The 20,142-nt window shown below is 38.7% G+C and overlaps 1 long non-coding RNA gene across 2 annotated transcripts in view; it reads right to left on the bottom strand.

Annotated features, from left to right (window-relative positions):
• Positions 1-20,142, bottom strand: part of LOC138987539 (uncharacterized) — a 169,086-nt gene that overhangs the window by 89,795 nt on the left and 59,149 nt on the right. For both annotated transcript variants that reach the window (XR_011463896.1, XR_011463895.1), the window contains exons 2-3: positions 15,483-15,684; positions 15,009-15,153 (exon numbers count right to left, since the gene is read on the bottom strand). This is a non-coding gene — a long non-coding RNA (uncharacterized lncRNA). The remainder of the gene's footprint in view (positions 1-15,008; positions 15,154-15,482; positions 15,685-20,142) is intronic.

Here is a 20,142-nt window from a genome sequence, read left to right as displayed (position 1 = left end):
ATCATTATTATTAATATAAATATGTCCATTCTCATATTCATCTAAAAGTTCAAGGCACTTCTAAATAAAATCCCAAAGAGACTTTCATGAAGCATGAAAAGATAACCCTTATTCCTCTACATGTATATAAATGTTAAAATCATCTATGGACATTAAGAAAACTTATGATTATGATAGGCAACTTGCCATGATGGATTTCAAAGCACACTTTGAAGAACTTCAGTAATCAAAACCCTGTAGTATTTCTTAATAGAGAACTCTTTTGAGAATAAATAGTAGAATAAAATAAAGGACCTAAATGTACTCCTGTATCTGTGTATGTGGGATATGATATAAGATAAATGTAACATTTGAGATCTATGGAAAATAATTGATTATTCAAAGAATTTTGTTGGAACTAATAACTATCCATTATACTTTTATCCAACATCAAACACAAAAATAATTCCAGACATAGTCCCAATTTGAATGAAAAACCACAACTACAAAAGTTTTAAAAGAAAATATAAGAGAATGAGTATCCAGCTTCAAGGAGGTATTGCCAAAAATGTTAATCAGGATTCAGTTCAACATAACAGAAATTCTTCTATCTGGCTTAAGCAGAAACAATTAAATATAGAGAACCTGAGACTTTGAAATGGGCTTCCCTGGTGGCTCAAATGGTAGATAACCTGCCTGCAATGCAGGAGACCCTGGTTGATCCCCAGGTTGAGAAGATACCCTGGAGAAGGGAGTGGCAACCCTTACAACCCAATACACACTGCTGTATTTTAAATGGGTAAAGGAGACTGGTGGACTACAGTCCATGGGGTCACAAAGAGTCAGACACAACTGAATGACTAGGCATGCACAAAGCTTTGAAATTTATCAGAAAGGATTTGTGGAACAAGATCTGATCAGAATTTTCAAAAAGATTTCCAGAACTTTACTGCAGATGTGGCCCACCACAAAATAATCAAAAACAAACTCTGCTGTGGTCAGAAAACTCCACGATCAGAAGTGGGGGAATCAGCTAACTTTTAGAACACTCCATGGATAAAGAAAATATAGTACATGTATATAATGGAAAAGTACTCAGCCATTAAAAAGAATAAAATGATGCCATTTGCAGCAACATGGATGGACCTAGAGATTGTCCTACTAAGGGAAGGAAGTCCAGAGAAAGTGAAATATTGTATTAAATGCAGAATTTTTAAAGTGATAAAAATGAACTTATTTACAAAAGAGCAATAGACTCATACACTTAGAGAACAAACTAATAGTTACCTGGGGGAAAGGTAAGGGAGAAGGGAAAGTTACAGAGTTTTGGACTGACACATACACACTGCTGCTGCTGCTGCTGCTGCTGCTAAGTCACTTCAGTTGTGTCCGACTCTGTGCGACCCCATAGACGGCAGCCTACCAGGCTCCCCCATGCCTGGGATTCTCCAGGCAAGAACACTGGAGTGGGTTGCCATTTCCTTCTCCAATGTGTGAAAGTGAAGTCGCTCAGTCGTGTCCAACTCTTTGCGACCCCATGGACTGTAGCCCACCAGGCTCCTCTGTCCATGGGATTTCCCAGGCAAGAGTACTGGAGTGGGTTGCCATTGCCTTCTCCAACACATACACACTGCTGTATTTTAAATGGGTAACCAACAAGGACCTATTATACAGCTCAGGGAACTTGGTTCAATATTATGTAACAACCTAAATGGGAAAGAATTAGAAAAAAGAATAGATACATGTATATGTATAACTGAATCACTTTGCTGTATACCTGAAACTAACACAACATTGTTAATCAACTATGCTATGCTATGCTATGCTAAGTCACTTCAGTCGTGTCCAACTCTGTGTGACCCCATAGACGGCAGCCTACCAGGCTCCCCTGTCCCTGGGATTCTCCAGGCAAGAACACTGGAGTGGGTTGCCATTTCCTTCTCCAATGCATGAAAGTGAAAAGGGAAGGTGAAGTTGCTCAGTTCTATCTGACTCTTCCTGACCCCATGAACTATAATCTACCAGGCTCCTCCATCCATGGGATTTTCCAGGCAAGAGTACTGGAGTGAGGTGCCATTGCCTTCTCCAATTACTCTAAGACATGTTTATATTAGATAGGTCAACAAACAAACATTAATATTAGGTATTTAATGCTGAATATTTACTAGTTCACATGTAGAACCCAAGTTTTGATGGATTTTATAAAATGTAGTCTTTTACATTCTACCCTTCTACTTTCTAGTCTTTAGCATGAAAAGTGTTAGTCACTCAGTTGTGCCCGACTCTTTGCCACCCCACAGATGACAGCCTGCCAGGCTCCTCTGTCCATGGGATTTTCCAGGCAAGGATACTAGAGTGGTTTGCCATTTCCTTCTCCAGGGGATCCTCCTGACCCAGGGATTGAATCCATGTCTCCTGTATTGTAGGCGGGTTCTTTATGTACCAAGCTATCAGGGAAGGCATGCTACAAAAGGGCTGGAATCTCACCAAGGGGGTTTATTTACATTTCCCAATAAGATAGACAGAAAAGTCAGAAACCATAAAGGAAAAGGTTGAGAGACAAACTACATACAATTTTTATATAGCAGTAGAAGCCATGAACAAAGTACAATAAACAACAAAAAGCAAAATACAGGGGAGAATACTTGCAGTATAGAAAGCAGATGAATATAAATGTTCATAATGTATAATGATCTCTGCATCACTAAGAAAACAATGCAGTAGAAAATGAACAAAGCATCAGAACAAGCAATGAACAGAGAAGGAAATATACAAGAAAAATAGACAAAGAAAATATTCTTAACCCAACTAGTAAAGAGTAGAATGCATATTGGAACAAAGTAATGTGATTTTTATCAATTAGATTAGAAAAAAATTAATTGGTAATATACACAGTTGATAAAAGTATAAATCGCCTTTTTGGAGGGCTATTTTTTTTTAATAATATCTGCAAAAATTTAAATGTACATGCCATTTAACAACATTTTCACTTCTAAGAATCAGATTTACAGAAATCTGTTTAATGAAGCATCATTTGTGTTTGTGAAAAATGTAGATAACTTAAATGCTTTCAAAAGCATTTAAGAAAACATCTTAAATGACTTAAGTCTGGCCATTATATGAAATAACAAGTGATCGGTTTTTAATATCTTTATTTATTCATAGTATCCTGAAAATAGGCACAGGATTTCTGGAGCAGGGACTGCTAATTACAATAACCACACTGTTCCTCTTTGTCCAAATTCCTCCTCTTCTTGGGATGATAGAATGAGAGCCTGACAATTGTCATCCAACATATACAGGGGACTGTACTGTAGGCGAGAAGCCCCATAAATATGGGGACACCTGCTTCCCCTACTTCTCTCTTGAGAAGGAAAGAAATTTTCTCTCCTTGGGAACAAAAGGAAAGGGGTGATGGGCTCTTTTCCTTTGGAATATAAATATAATAAATGTCTCCAGGAGGAAGACAGGACAAATATCTCTAAGTTTACAAACTTAGAGTATTTCCATAGTTTGGAGAAGATAAGTTTATTACTCTTTGGATGGGAGCAGATGGCTCTAGGTCTAAAATTGTGGAATGTGAGAAATAAATGGGTTGGGAAATGAAGACATTCTGTAGCTTGTCAGTTTCCTTTGCTAAGGAAGTCAAGGCAATAAAGCAGAAATAGATGTTTTTCTGGAACTCTCTTGCTTTTTTGATGATCCATCGGATGTTGGCAATTTGATCTCTGGTTCTTCCGCCTTTTCTAAATCCAGCTTGAACATCTGGAAGTTCACGGTTCACATACTGTTGAAGCCTGGCTTGGAGAATTTTGAGCAATATTTTGCTAGCATGTGAGATGAGTGCAGTTGTGTGGTAGTTTGAGCATTCTTTGGCATTGCCTTTTTTTGGGATTGGAATGAAAACGGACCTTTTCTAGTCCTGTGGCCACTGTTGAGTTTTCCAAATTTGCTGGCATATTGAGTGCAGCACTTTTAAAGCATCATCTTTTAGGATTTGAAATAGCTCCACTGGAATTCCATCACCTCAACTAGCTTTGTTCATAGTGATACTTCCTAAGGCCCACTTGACTTCACATTCCAGGATGTCTGGCTCTAGGCGAGTGATCACACCATCATGGTTATCTGGGTCATGAAGATCTTTTTTGTATAGTTCTTCTGTGTATTCTTGCCACCTCTTCTTAATATCTTCTGCTTCTGTTAGGTCCATACCATTTCTGTCCTTTATTGTGTCCATCTTTGCTTTACTGACTACACCAAAGTCTTTGACTGTGTGGATCAAACAAACTGTGGAAAATTCTGAAAGAAATGGGAATACCAGACCACCTGACCTGCCTCCTGAAAAATCTGTATGCAGGTCAAGAAGCAACAGTTAGAACTGGACATGGAACAATGGACTGGTTCCAAATCAGGAGAGGAGTATGTCAAGGCTGTATATTGTCACCCTGCTTATTTAACTTATATGCAGAATTCATCATGCAAAATGCTGTGCTGGATGAAGCACAAGCTAGAATCAAGACTGCTGGGAGAAATATCAATCCTCAAATATGCAGATGACACCACCCTTATGGCAGAAAGCAAAGAAAAACTAAAGAGCCTCTTGATGAAAGTGAAAGGGAAGAGGGAAAAAGTTGGCTTAAAACTCAACATTCAGAAAACTAAGATCATGGCATCCGGTCCCATCACTTCATGGCAAATAGATGGGGAAGCAATGGAAACAGTAACAGACTTTATTTGGGGGGGCTCCAAAATCACTGCAGGTGGTGACTGCAGCCATGAAATTAAAAAACATTTTTTCCTTGGAAGAAAAGCTATGACCAAACTAGACGTCATATTAAAAAGCAGAGACATTTCCTTTGCCAACAAAGGTCCGTCTTGTCAAACCTATGGTTTTTCCAGTAGCCATGTATAGATATGAGAGTTGGACTACAAGGAAAGCTGATTGCTGAAGAATTGATGCTTTTGCACTGTGGTGTTGGAGAGTATTCTTGAGAGTCCCTTGGACTGCAAGGAGATCCAACCAGTCCATCCTAAAGGAGATCAGTCCTGAGTGTTCATTGGAAGGACTTATGTTGAAGCTGAAACTCAAATACTTTGGCCACCTGATGTGAAGAACCGAGTCGTTGGTAAAGACCCTGACGCTAGCAAAGATTGAAGGTGGAAGGAGAAGGGGACGACAGAGAATGTGATGGTTGGATGGCATAACTGACTCAATGGACATGAGTCTGAGTAAGCTCCAGGAATTGTTGATGGACAGGGAAGCCTGGCATGTTGCAGTCCACGGGGTTGCAAAGAGTTGGACTTCATTGAGCAACTGAACTGAACTAGGAGGTCAAACGACACAGAAACATAAAAATGTTCTTATCCTGACAATAAACAGATTAATAAAATGTAAATTAATGATATTTGTACCCAGAGTAATCAAAATATAGAATATTAAATGAAAAGTCAAGTACAAGGACAATGTATTAAGTAGGATCTCCATGTTCTTGCCTGGAGAATCCCAGGGGCGGGGGAGCCTGGTGGGCTGCTGTCTATGGGGTTGCACAGAGTCGGACACGACTGAAGCAACTTAGCAGCAGCAGCAGCAGCATCTATGTGAAATTGGTAAATCAAATCATTAACATGGTATATTTGGGGGGAAAGAAGACAAAAAAGGGACTTTAGCCCTAACCATATTTATTTGTTGTTGAATTTGAGTGTAGACTCAGGGGTGATTTTTAAAGTATCTTCTCTTCTATATTTTCCAGATTTCCTACAATAGCCATATATTAGTTTTATAATAAATGACATCTTTTTAACAGTCAAAAGCAGTTGTCTATTCATCACCAGTTCATTCATCTTTAAACTTCAAAAAGGCCACAAGATTAATAAATTGAATGTTATCAAGTTAGTCCAAAAGGGAAATGGTGTACTATTATTGATAGAATGTGGTTCTTCTCTTCAGCTGTTTATGGATGTTTGTCTCACGGTAACTTTTTAAAAATCACATTTGTTTAACAATGTTTATTACATATCTATTACATACTTGGCATTTTAACTGGCCCTGATGCTATGAAAAATTACAGCTCGTCCTTCCTTGAACAGCTCACAATCTATGGGTAATAGATCTGTGGTAGAATATATTGTGGTTTCCTGTGATAAACAACAATGTGTGAATTAAATGTGGTATGGACCTTGCAAGGGAGCTTCCCTCCTGCCTGAGAGATATGGGAAAGGGCTTATGGAAAGGTGATATTTGAAATAGCTCCTGAAGAAATAGCACAATGCTGCTGAAGGTAATTGCAATACCAGGTCATTAGATCTTTGTCAATCCACTAAAGAGTATTAAGACTCAGCACAAGATCAATTTGCAATTTGATTTTTGAACCAAACAAAAACACAAATTTCTAACATATCAGAGATGCTTAATCCATGACAGAGGTACTCTTAAGAGTCCCTTGGACTGCAAGGAGATCAAACCAGTCAATCCTAAAGGAAATCAACCCTGAATATTCATGGTAAGGACTGATGCTGAAGCTGAAGCTCCAATACTTTGGCCACCTGATGCAGAAAGATGACATTGGGAAAGATTCTGATGCTAGGAAAGATGGAAGGCAAAAGGAGAAGAGAGCAGCAGAGGATGAAACAGATAGCATCACTGACTCAACGGACATGAATTTGAGCAAACTCCAGGAGAAAGTGAGGGACAGGAAAGCCTGGTGCACTGCAGTCCATGGGGTTGCAAAGAGTCAGACATGACTTAGTGACTGAACAACAACAATAAGACAGAGGTCCGTTTGACTGAGCTGAGCGGGGTCTCTAGAACTGGTATTATTACAAGTTGGGGGAGTTGTCTAGGTGGATACAATTCTTAACTCTTAAAAAGTGAGTCATGTGATATAAATGTTCTGGACAATATTAAAGTAGGAAATAATTTAGGGATTAAGTTTTGAGTCTTTAGGTCCTTTGGCTCAAAGTGGAAGTTCTGGTTCCTGCAACATCCACTCTCTGTTATCCCAACAGAGACTCAAGTGAGAGGGAGTCAGATGAGCATGAAGGTTAAGTCAGTAGATCTCACAATATGGTCCTCAGATGAGAAGCATCAGCATCACCTCCAGATATGGTAAGAAAGGGAAATTCTCAATCCCCACTCCAGACTTACTGAATCAGAAACTCCAGAGATGGAGTCCAGCAACCTGTGTGTTAACAGGGTCTCTAGGTGATTCTGATGCATACTGCACACTCAATTTTGAGATCCACTATGCTAAGGTAAGCTCTCAGTCATTAGTGTACAACCAGGTATTAGATTTAATTTAACCAGCTATCTTTATTTATGGACCACTGGTGAGGAGGAAGTGTGGCAGGAAGGAGGATTTAAGAGAGATATTTTGCCATTTTTCTCAAATACATGTATATACATAATATTTAACAGAGTGTGTTTGACTAAAAATATTCTTTTTGTTTTACAGAAAGCCCTTCAAGTGGCAGAATGGGTCTTTCAGTCTCTGTTGCTCTTGGACTTCAGAGGATCAATGGAGGCTCATTCTCCCAGGATGAGTCTTTACAATGACAAAGCAGATGATCTTTGATTTGTTATGACTTGGGGAAGCCAGGAAGATGATCCTTGCCTCAAACACATGTCCAACCAGAGGCCATGTGACTAAAAGTCTACTGTCTAAGACTCATTTTTCCCCCTTAATCTAAGCATTTCCCTGAGTATCTACTCAAAATTCAAATCCCATCTGGAGCAATAATATTTCAAACTCTGACCAGTCTGATTCAATCATGAATTCACTAATGACAACATTTTCTTTTAAAATGAGAGGTTCAGGAAGTGTACACAGTAAAGTCCTGGCCCGCTGGGGAGGGTTATGATTCTGATAAGGGAAGAGGGGCACTAGTCATTGGAAATAAATTTCTACTTTTTTACCCACAATAGATGTAGATTCTTCAGAGTGTAATTCCAGCCTAAATTTAGATAAGCCCTCCACCCCTTCAATGCCTTAAATTCTCAGCTGTCAAAAGTCTAACAGGTTTAGGGTTTTAAAAATGTTTGGAACTGAGCTTCAGGAGTTGCTTGTGTATTTTTGAGATTAGTTGTTTATCAGTTGCTTCATTTGCTATTATTTTCTCCCATTCCGAAGGCTGGGAATCCGAAGGCATCTTTTCACCTTGCTTATAGTTTCCTTTGTTGTGCATAAGCTTTTAAGTTTAATTAGGTCCCATTTGTTTATTTTTGCTTTTATTTCCAGTATTCTGAGAGGTGGGTCATAGAGGATCCTGCTGTGATGTATGTTGGAGAGTGTTTTGTCTATGTTCTCCTCTAGGAGTTTTATAGTTTCTGGTCTTACATTTAGATCTTTAATCCATTTTGAGTTTATTTTTGTGAATGGTGTTAGAAAGTGTTCTAGTTTCAGTCTTTTACAAGTGGTTGACCAGTTTTCCCAGCACCACCTGTTAAAGAGATTGTCTTTAATCCATTGTATATTCTTGCCTCCTCTGTCAAAGATAAGGTGTCCATAGGTGCATGGATTTATCTCTGGGCTTTCTATTTTGTTCCATTAATCTATATTTCTGTCTTTGTGCCAGTACCATACTGTCTTGATGACTGTGGCTTCGTAGTAGAGCCTGAAGTCAGGCAGGTTGATTCCTCCAGGTCCATTCTTCTTTCTCAAGATTGCTTTGGCTATTCGAGGTTTTTTGTATTTCCATACAAATTGTGAAATTATTTGTTCTAGCTCTGTGAAGAATACTGTTGGTAGCTTGATAGGGATTGCATTGAATCTATAGATTGCTTTGAGTAGTATATTCGTTTTCACTATATTGATTCTTCCGATCCATGAACATGGTATATTTGTCCATCTAATAGTGTCCTCTTTGATTTCTTTCACCAGTGTTTTATAGTTTTCTATATATAGGGAGAGGGTGGGATGATTTGGGAGAAAGGCATTGAAGCATTTATAATATCATATAAGAAACTGATCACCAGTCCAGGTTCGATGCAGGATACAGGATGCTTGGGGCTGGTACACTGGGATGACCCAGAGGGATGGTACGGGGAGGGAGGTGGGAGGGGGGTTCAGGATGGGGAACATGTGTACACCCATGGCAGATTCATGTTGATGTATGTCAAAACCAATACAATATTGTAAAGTAATTAGCCTCCAATTAAAATAAATAAATTTAAATTAAAAATAAATAAATAAAATGCAGTATGCAAGTTTGGGCTAGAGAGAAAAATTCTTCATGGAGAAACTACCCTTAATAACTGGTAATATTTTATAGCTTTATAATAATAAAAATAGAAAATAATTTTTAAAAATGTTTGATGGTCTTTGAGCATTAAATGTGTTGAAGAGGGAAAAAAAAATCCACAACAGTGTATGAGAGAGAATCATTCTGGCTAACTTCACTCATTACTCCTATTACTAGTGTCAATCTAAGACCATCTAGAGTCCTTGATGAAACTAGGGAAGTCATTTATCTGGCGCCCAAATACTATTTCCTGGTAACAGCTTGTTTCACCCCAGTGAATGAAAGGTTGATTAAATTATAACCAAACATTAACAGATGCTCAAAGCCTTGACTTAACTTTTGTGAAGACGAAACTGCAGTGGGAAGACAAGTACTGTTTTTCATTAAGGTACTCACTTATACTGCTTATTTCATATATTTTGCTTTCTTCAATATTCCTACAAGATGAGGAGAAAGGATTCCCTATAGTTTAGTATACAACCAAGCTAAGTGGTTAATTAATAACTTAGACAGGGACTATAAACCACTTCCCCTGATGCCTAATGAAGAATAAGATGTCTCAGGATTTTCTTTCCATTCCTGGCAGCAGAGGTGCTGAAGAGATAAACAGCTAGAGCCGCTAACATAAATCATTCTCGAGGAGATACACTGTGTGACCTTTGTGGGAATCATTCACACTTGTATAACACTGAAACCCAAGGAGCTCAGAACTCTCGGGGAAAGTTGTGCATATGCATCTTATATATTTAATTTTGCCACCCCTTAAGAAAGGAAACAGACACAAAGAGTTAAAAATATATTTCCTGGATCTACATTCCCCAGCAGGGAGAAACCAAAGAAAGCCCTAATCTTGACAGTAAAGAATCTTCCTGCAATGCAGATACCCAGGTTCAATCCCTGCAGAAGGGAACAGCAACCTACTCCAGGATTCTTGCCTGGAGAATTCCATAGACAGAGGAGCCTGGAGGGCTACAGTCCACAGAGTCACAAAGAGTCAGACACGACAGAATGACTAACACTTTCACTTTTTCACTGTGACATCCTAGTTCGGTCTGTTCTTCAGCTTTTCCCTTTACCACAAAATTTTCTTGATGGCAAAGATACTCTTGGGCAATAATTCTTGATTCTCCATCCCCACTTCCACACCCAAAAATCCTGAGCCTCAAAAGAAGACACTAGCATCCTCCTTGTGCTCAAAACTAAACCCTAGGAAACATCCCAGATTCATCTCTCCCTGTGCTCCACTCCTAGTCTATGAAACCAACCAAGTCCTACTTCCAATTTACACACATTGACCCAACCATTTCTCACCATCTCCACTGACACTCTCTGCTTTGCCACCAGCATCCCTCACTTGAATCCACTTCCCTTGCCCCCCACAGTCCACTCATTACATAAGAGTTTGAATCATCTAAAAATACAAATCAGATTTATGACAGTCCACTCATTACAGAAGAGTTTGAATCATCTAAAATACAAAGCAGAATTATGACTACCTTACTTCAAACTCCCCTGTAACTTCTGAGTATAATTTGATTTCAAATTCCTATCATGATCTATAAAACCCTGACTAGCTCTTTATCCTTCCTGTGTTCTCTTTGTCTGCTCGGTTAGGACACTTCAATGTCACTGATCCTCTGGGTTTCTTGGTTCCTGAAACACACTCAGCTTCTTAACTTCTAAGAATCTTTCCTGGAAAGCCCATCACCCAGATCTTTGCACAGCAGGCACCATCTCATCATTCAAGTCTCAGCACATATGTTACCACCTCAGAAGAGAATTTTCTGAAATGCTCACCCAGCCCCTGACCCAGCCATTTTATCACCTGATTTGTATATATTTTCTTTGGATCACTGACATGTATGACATGTTCCTACTTCCTAAATATCTGTCCCTCTGCACTAGACCATAAACTCCATGAAAACAGGAATCTTTGTTTCACCATGGAATTCCTAGAGCCCAGAGCAGTGCCAAGCACAGAACAAGCCTTGATATTTGTTGAATTAATGAATAGACTCTTCAGATGAAACCCACTCTATAAAGGTTTCAAGTTTATATGTAACACTAAGAACAATGAATTCAGCAAATATATGTATGTGTCTATGAAGTGTCATGCACTGTTCTAGGCATTTCATTGGAGTTGACTTGCATTCATCTACTAAAGTTGAATAGAACATGATTTTGACTGTAACAATATGCTGGTTAACATCCCTTTAAAGAAAAGCCCCAGTTGGGAGATTAGGATTGACATATTCACACCACTGTATATAAATTAGATAACTAAAAGGATCTACTGCACAGCACAGAGAACTCTACTCAATACTGTTATGGCCTATATGGGAAAATAATCATAAAAAAAAAGAGTGCGTGTATGTATATGTAAAACTAATTCACTTTGCTGTATACCTGAAACTAACACACCATTGTAAATCAACTATACTACAATAAAAATTAAAAACCAGAAAAGCCCCACCTGAGTGCATAGGCTGTACCACTCACTCGTGACATGGGTGTTGCTACTAGGGCTTTCAAGGGCATCACTAAAATGCATGGTCTTGCTATCACTTCTGGAAAAATGAATCATAGAACACCTTTCCTGAGGATGGTGGAGGAAAAGTGCCTTTGCAAGTATGCAAGAATAAGGAGACAGGGTGCAAGTCCTAGGCCTGCTATTTACAACATATGTAACTTTGGACGAGTTACTTTATCCCTCTGAAGCCCAGATATACAATTTTTAAAGATGATAGCCTTAATAACTTCCCTACCTACTTCAAAGACTTATAAACATCAGTGAAATATTGCAGCTAAGAACACTTTGCATCCTGAATACATTTGTGGCTTAGGATTATAGACATGCACCTGCTCACCTACACAAAAAGGATAACAATCAAGTATTAAATGATTTATGAATTATAGTTGCCACATCATCAATTAGCTCACATTCAATGCAAATGACTCTTCACTAGGAGAGTAGCTGAATCTTTCCAAACACATTTGTTTGTAATAGATTTCCCCAACACAGCCTCATTTCTGAAGTCTCTTCCTTGACCTGTCCTTGTACTTGAGTCTGCTACCTAAGAAGGAATCTGAAGCATTCAGTATGGTCATCATCAGTAGTAATGTCTCCTTCCTAAAAAGAAACAGCTCAGAACACAGACCAACCTGTAATGACTGCAATGACATGCTTAGTAAACTAAAACTCCCCAAACCATTTCTTCCTGAAGCTAAATTTTAGCCACCGATGATACCAGTTGAGAATAACCGACGTACTGAACCCCAAGTGTGAGAGTAACAGGCAGACAGGCCAGGATCATCCACTCTGATGGAAGAGTCTATGTGGATAATTCCTAGGCCTCTCTGGACACAGAGTAGATAATCATAATCAATGACTTTCTCTACTGGTATACATTTTCCAGCTACAGATTTGATAAAAGGGAGAGGAGAAAGTGCCACTTAAAATTCTAGTGATTTCTTGACAATTGGCCCTAGACAAACCTACATGATATTTTTAATAGTTTCTCTTGAATACCTTGCCTTGGAGGCTGTCTGCTGTTTCTCTGTCTCTCTAGTTCAAAGTCATTTGTATTTCATCAATTATTAGGTACCTATTTCATTTGATGATTTCTTGAGGCTCCTTCTTAATTATTTAAATACTCAAGAATATAAACTAAATAAGCTTGTGTGAACGTCCAGCTTAAAAAGACTTTCCACAATTTTCTCAGATGGGCAGGTTTAAGAATTTGACCATAAAAGAGCCAGAAACATTTAAGGAGGATATGACTTTGTAAAGGAAAAAATGAGAGGTAGTTCCAGTTGAGGTATCCATCAGATCTGCTTGAGACTATAACCTAAACGTTAGGACTCATCCTTTTTTCTGTCTTACATGCCCAAGTCCACCCTCTGTAACCTCAATCCTTCTGAACCTTGCAAGGGTTAAACTGTAAGACTGACTTGTAAGTGACCAGAAAGTATAAGGAGATTCCTGGTGAGAGAAGAGGGTAACTTCAGAATCAAAGATCTTGGTGCCTGCTGCTGATTGCTGTCCCATTATAGTTCTGTAGGTGGTCTCAGGGCTTGTTGGGTCTGCATCCAATCCAGAGTCTGTGTTGGGTGGCTGTTGATCTAAACATTTGTAGAGATTCCCGATTGCTATGGAGCTCAGAATTAGACATAAGCTATATGTGTGGGGTTTTGTAAGAAGGAGGCCAACAAGTTTAATTAAAATTGAAGAACCACTGACCTCCATTGTCTGTTTTCTCCTCGTTTCTGCATTCTTTCTAGTTTGACTCACTGCTTGCTGCAAACTCAAGCTCAGAATATGCCCAGCTATGAAACACAACCCTCCTCTGGCCAATGTGGACTACTTTTCTCATCCCAGCCCTAAGCTCTCTTTAGCCATCTTCCCCTGGGCACTTTCCTGGTCCCATCCTTCTCCTGAGTCTCCCCCTCTTATCTGCACATCTTGCTATAGTTTTTTATCTTAGTTCAAAGTTCAGTATGCAAATTCATAGTTCCACTATACATGATAATCTTTGACCCAGTTCTTAGGAGCCTACTCAATGTAAAAACTATTTTCTCTCACTGATTTTAAGTACATTATCCTAACAGACCCCCTTTACTTGCTCTTCTACACTATTGATATAAATATATCAATAGCACACACACACACATTTAACAAGAACTTAATGATACAGTGTGCTAGGTGGCCTATGGAGTTATTCAGGAAAAGGACTTTTCACTAAGCATCTGTGGTTTTAAATATAAGCCAATCAAAACAGGGGTTTTGTATTAGCCATCTGTGTAGCTGTCTATAAATGAATTCTTGATACTGGGCAACAGACTTAGGAAAGAATGAGTCCTCAGGCCTAGCAGGTAACTATCAGGAAATTTCTAGGCGATTTTGGCATTAAAGTGAACCTTCAGATGACCTGAAAATCCGGTCTCTAGAGATGAGCTATTTCATTCAAAATTCAAGAGGAAGTATATCTTTAAATTTGGTAAAAGATTTTATATCCTGTACCCTAATTTCTGGCTTACATATAAGGTACAAATGATATCGTATACTGTCACAACTGATGTTTTTCCCAAAGGTACCAGCCATATTATCAGCTAATAAAAACTGAATAATATAGATTGCAGGTATAATATAGATTATATATATTTATAAATGATAATGATTGTCTTATCATTTAAATACTGTTCTTGTCTGTTTTAGCCAGAATTTCAAGATGGATTTTCTATCCTCTAGTTATTCAATTGAACAATAATCTCGGTACTGCTGTAATAGAATTTTTAAGTTGTAAATCCTCAAATCAATTGACCTTAACGTATAGAGGCTATATGAGTAGACCTGACCTAATCATATCAGCTGTTTTAAAGGCAGAGTTTTTTCTGGCTGGTAGCATTGAGGCAAGAAAAACTTTCTGATACACAATTGCTAGCCTTGAAAATGGAGAGGGCATGGTGCAAGGACCAGAGAGCAGCCTGCAAGAGCTGAGAACCCCCCAGCCAACAGCCAGCAGAGTAGTGGCAACCTCAGTCTCACAGCTGGGAGGAAGTGAATTCTGCCAACAACCTGACTGAGTGTATTCCTCCCTGAGCCTCCAGACAAGAACTGTTCCTCTGTTACTAAACCAATGTCTTGATTTTCACCTTGCGAGACCCTAAGCAGAGAACTCAGCCAAGTTCCTGCCAGACTTTTGGTTTACCTAATAAATGAGTGGTAGGCCACTCACTTCATGGTAAATTGTTCGATAGAAATAGATAGCTAATCCACGATTCTGTAAACTTACATGTCAGGCTTCTTTTATATCTTTTTCAAGTGGCTTTGTACAATATTCAATATCACATTCACGTGGAGAAACAGCAAGGCCACTAGGTGACCATCAGGAAAGGTCTGTTGACTTTTCTGAAGATCATGTGTTGAGCTAAAAAGGGCTATAACAAGAAAATGACTCACTTGGCTTTAATAACAAGCCTAAATAGAAGAATCACCAGAACCATCTAACCAAAATGATTCGAGCAATTGTTTTTAATATTTGAGTGCATATTAGGAAGTTTTAGCAGAAATCTCCACCGAAGTTAAATGCTTAATTTTACAACAACCAAGTTTCCAATAAAAGTAAGTGATTGTGAAAACAAAGAGGCAGAACTATATTGGGTGATTCGATGGAGACACACAAGTAGACTCATACTTACAGACATGCAAAAGCAGGTTTTAACATTCCACTACCCAGCATATCTCAACAGTGCTCAGCAGTGCTTACCTTTCTCCAACTTTCTGCCTCCCTCTCCACAGAATAAATATGTATAGTTGGGGGATGAGGAAGTTGGTGATCTTCAGGGACCACAGAGATGGTGCATTAATCAGAATTCCACTGGGAAGGCAGTACCCTGTTGCCTCCACTCAGAGTCTGGAAATAGCTCAGTATGATTCTTCGATTAAATATTAATGAAGTGAATAAGACCCTGCAATACAAAGCAGAAAAAGAAATTAAACATTTCCCCAGGGGAAAGTCTACAAGTCATAAAAAATTAAAACATAAAACTAAATATTTACAAATATTATTTACAAACTTAGGGTTATTGATGGCTCATGCCCGTGGCAAGCTCACAAGTCCTTGGGGAGCATCAAGACCTTTCAGGGATCAAGCAAACCTTGTCCTGCTTGAATGTGCACCGGAACCACCACGTGGGGGTTGGTAGGGACAGATGATAAAACATAGACTCTCAGAACCACCCCCCGCCCCGCTAAGATGCTGACTCAGAAGGTCTGGGAGGTCGGAGACCTGGCTTCGGTAAATGTAATAAGTAACCTGAAGGGATTCTGGTGGGCATCTAATCTAGGCATCCCTGGTAGAGCCCGTTTATTCACAGTTGTTTCACAGATCTGGAGCCCTCACAGTGCAACATGCTGGCCACTGTTCTGCAGCTTATGCAAGACCTACACTGTATTTGTGAATTATTCAGGCACTTGGCAATTTTCACAGTTACAAAGGAGATCATCCTAAGCAGAACTAACTTGAGAATAAACATCAGTGAATAAAACTTTTTCCATTGCTATTTCTTTCATCCACTTATTAATTCAACAGATAATGAGAAACTATTTTATGCCAAGCACTGGAAAAGGTCCTGGAGATTTAATGATGAATAAGTAAGAAATAGGTGACACAGGCAGTAAAGAATCTGCCTATAATTCAGGAGACCTGAGTTTGATCCCTGAGTTGGGAAGAGCCGCTGGAGAAGGGAATGGCAACCCACTCAGTATTCTTGGCTGGAGAATTCCATAGACAGAGGAGCTGGGCGGGCTATAGGCCACAGGGTTGCATAGAGCTGGACACAACTCAGTGATTAACCCTTTCACTTTCAAGTAAGAAATAGCCTCTATTCTCAGGGTGTTACAGCATAATATCATTAGTAAGCAACATAATATATTATGGTGAATGGCAGAAGAGGAAAAATACAAGGAGTAGAAAGAGTATCCCTGGTAGTAGGAACAGTGTGTGTAAAACTTAAGAGCTAAGAAGGAGGCTTAATATGGTGGGGTGGAGTATGTTTGAGAGATTGTGTCTAGTGTGTGCGTGTGCACTGCAGGTATTAAAAGGAATAATGACAGATGAGATCAAAGAGAAAGTGGGGGCCAGTTTACTCCTCCTTAAAGGTAATCTCATCTTGGCAAAGTATATTGATAAACTCAACAAAAGCCATAATCCATGAACTCTATTCACATGAAGACAAAGCTAATAAGGTTAGATACTTTTATAAGGTGTGTTTTTAAGAGTCAAAATCGTCTAATAGCTTAACATTTCCTGATTCAGCAGTTCCTGTATAAATTCAGGAAGATGTGACTTTTTTCTATTTCCCATTTGCCTGATGGTTTTCAAGAAAGGTTGGTACAGCAGAAAGTGATCTATAAAGACAAGTACTGTACACTTCGACATACTACCAATATTGTCATTCTTGTAACTCACAATATTCATAGACTCTGGAGATTATAGTCCAGCTGTTCACCTAAGGCAAAAATCTCTTCCAAGTTTTACACATTCTTTTGGGAAGGAAGCATAATATAAAACATCAATTCCCTTTGAGTGGATTGTTGCAAATTTAGGAAGCCAAACTCAAATAGTTCAAAATATAGCTTTTCTAGATTGGAATGGAAATTTAAGCTATAGTTCTAGAAACAAATGACTTGGGGTGGGAAAAAAGGTAGCGGATATCATCCAGTATACACAACAGAAAGAAGAGAAAATGTGAGAGTAAAAGAAGCATTTGTCAAGAAGGAAGTAATTGTAGCATTCAAAGGAAGGAACAATGCTATGTGGGCCAATAAAAGTTAAATGATCCAAATAAGTTAAGGTAGGCCATAGCTAAGTCTAGCCTGTGAGCTGGATGTATTTGACTTGCTGTTTCAGAGCAATTTCACTCTTGATGCTTCTCTTCCCTGCTTTGTGTTCCAGAGGCTGATGTGTATGAAATGTATCTATGGGCTGTGTTGCTTCCTGGCCTCCGATTGGGTCCAACCAATGGGAGACACTAGCAGATCAAAGTGAGAGAGAGAAGAGTGAGACTAGCTACATGTCCCCTTGACCATGGTGAGACTCTGTCCCTCTACCAAAGACAACACCTCTCAGACAGACTCCTACAGCTGCTTTCTCTCCCTGGGCTCCAGTAACTTCTCCTTTTCTTGCTCCTGCAGGTCTAGAGAGATGACATTTCTCTACTATTTTTAGTTCTATTGTGCTTCACCATTTCCTGCTAGTTTACTTTGACCTTGCCCTCTTTCCATACACCTTTGTAAGCAGTCCTTTTACTAAGTTCTCCTCCATTACTTGGTTTAAGTGAACCATTTATTTTTTGTCTGCATCCTGACCGATAAGCTACCATGGACTGCATGCTTCTTACATTGACAATGCAGAGTTAGCCTGACTGTTAAAACAGGAACTGTTATTGTTAACAGTTACATAGAAATTACTAAGTGTGTTTACATATATTATCTCTTTTTTTATTCTTTATTCATGACTAATAAAACTCAGACTTTACCTGCTCTGGAGTGGTAATTATACATAATGAATGTAAATGTGGATATTTACTACTGAGTCCAAGTCTAAACTATATTCTTAAGAATTTCATAGCCCAAATGTTGTATAGTCTTTTAAAGCTGAATAAATTGGAACTTCATTATATAAATTGGCTCTGTATCCTTCATTTGGGTTCCAAGTTTCTCAAATTAGCTAATACTCATTATTCAAGATTTCATTTCTACTGGAAAATTTCTAAGGGCAAATTGTCAGAAGAGGCAGCATGGTGAATCAGCATTTAATCATGAGCTGGTAGATATCTAAACCATATTTTACAATGATAATTGAATCAATTAAGAATAGAAGTCTTACAAACCAGTTGTTTGTCATACTTGGAATGGAAAGTCTGAGACTGTTAGACTTGTTGCCATATAAACTTGTTCCACTGTTGCCACATAGATACATTGAAAGTGCTAGTTGTTCAGTTGTGTCCGACTCTTTGCTGCCCCATGGACTGTAGCCTGCCAGGCTCCTCTGTCCATGGAATTCTTGTAAGAAGTATTGGAGTGAGTTGCCATTTCCTTCTCTGGGGATCTTCCCAACCCAGGATCTAACCTGGACCTTCTGCACTGCAGGCAGATTCTTTACCATCTGAACCACCAGGGAAGCCCCTATAATAGATTAATGACCATATTAACTGTTTTCCCTCTTTTCAACCACTTATTTCTTCTGTATATGGACACAACCCAAATCTCCTTACTATATCAGTAAGCAAAATCTACAGAATCATTTAAAAAATTTAAAATTCTAAAGAGAGAAATGCAAAGAGGGACTATATCTACTGATATAATAAATCTGATAACCAACTTCATGGGATACTCAATTCCCCAAATAAGTAACTCCACAATGATTGTACACAAAATGGAGTTAAGAGATATGCAAACTGTAACCTAATATTTGAACAGACAGTCTGTGCCTTCCTAGTGAGGATACTGTTGTTGAAGCTCTTATGGTAAATCGAGGGAGTTTGCTAGTCTTCTTTCTAAGATAAGAGAAAGTGGATGGGACAAAGTTAGAACTTAGATTACTTTTAGAAAAGTTGGACTTTCCCCTCAGACCCCCAACCCCTATACCCAAAAAGCCAAAAGGCCTAAATCGTTGAATGTCAAAAAATGAGATTTCTAATTTATAATAATCAAGACATATAATAATCACAACAATCTAAATGTCCATTGATAGATGAATGGATAAAAAATATGTGGTATATGTATGGGCTTCCCTGGTGGCTCAGATGGTAAAGAATCCACCTGCAATACAGGAGACCTGGCTCCAATCCCTGGGTTGGGAAGACCCTCTAGAAGAGGGCATGACAACCCACCATAGTATTCTTGTCTGGAGAATCCCTACGGACAGAAGAGCCTGGCAGTCCATGGGGTCACAAAGAGTTGGACACAACTGAGCAACTAAGCACATATATATATATTGTACACATACACACACATATATATAGTAAAATACTACTCAGCCATAAAAAGGAATGAGATAATGGCATCTGCAGCAATGTGGATGGACCTGGAGATTATCACACTAAGTGAAGTAAGTCAGAAAGAGAAAGACAAATAACATACAATATCATATATACGTGGAACCTAAAATATGACATAAATGAATTTATTTATAAAACAGAAACAGACTCACAGACATAGAGAACAGACCTGTTCCAATGGGGAATAAGGGGGTGGATAAGGGATGGAGTGGGAGTTTGGGATTAGTACATGCAAATTATTATATATAGAATGGATAAATAACAAGGTCCTACTATATAACACAAGGAACTATAATCAATATCCTGTGAAAAAACATAATGGAAAAGAATATGAAAAAGAATGTATGCACATGTATAATGAAT

This window comes from Bos mutus, chromosome 4, assembly GCF_027580195.1.
Source record: "Bos mutus isolate GX-2022 chromosome 4, NWIPB_WYAK_1.1, whole genome shotgun sequence".
Classification (NCBI taxonomy): Eukaryota; Metazoa; Chordata; class Mammalia; order Artiodactyla; family Bovidae; genus Bos; species Bos mutus.
The sequence above is the reverse complement of the archived record's forward strand: the minus strand, read 5'-3'. Positions and strand labels throughout refer to the sequence as shown.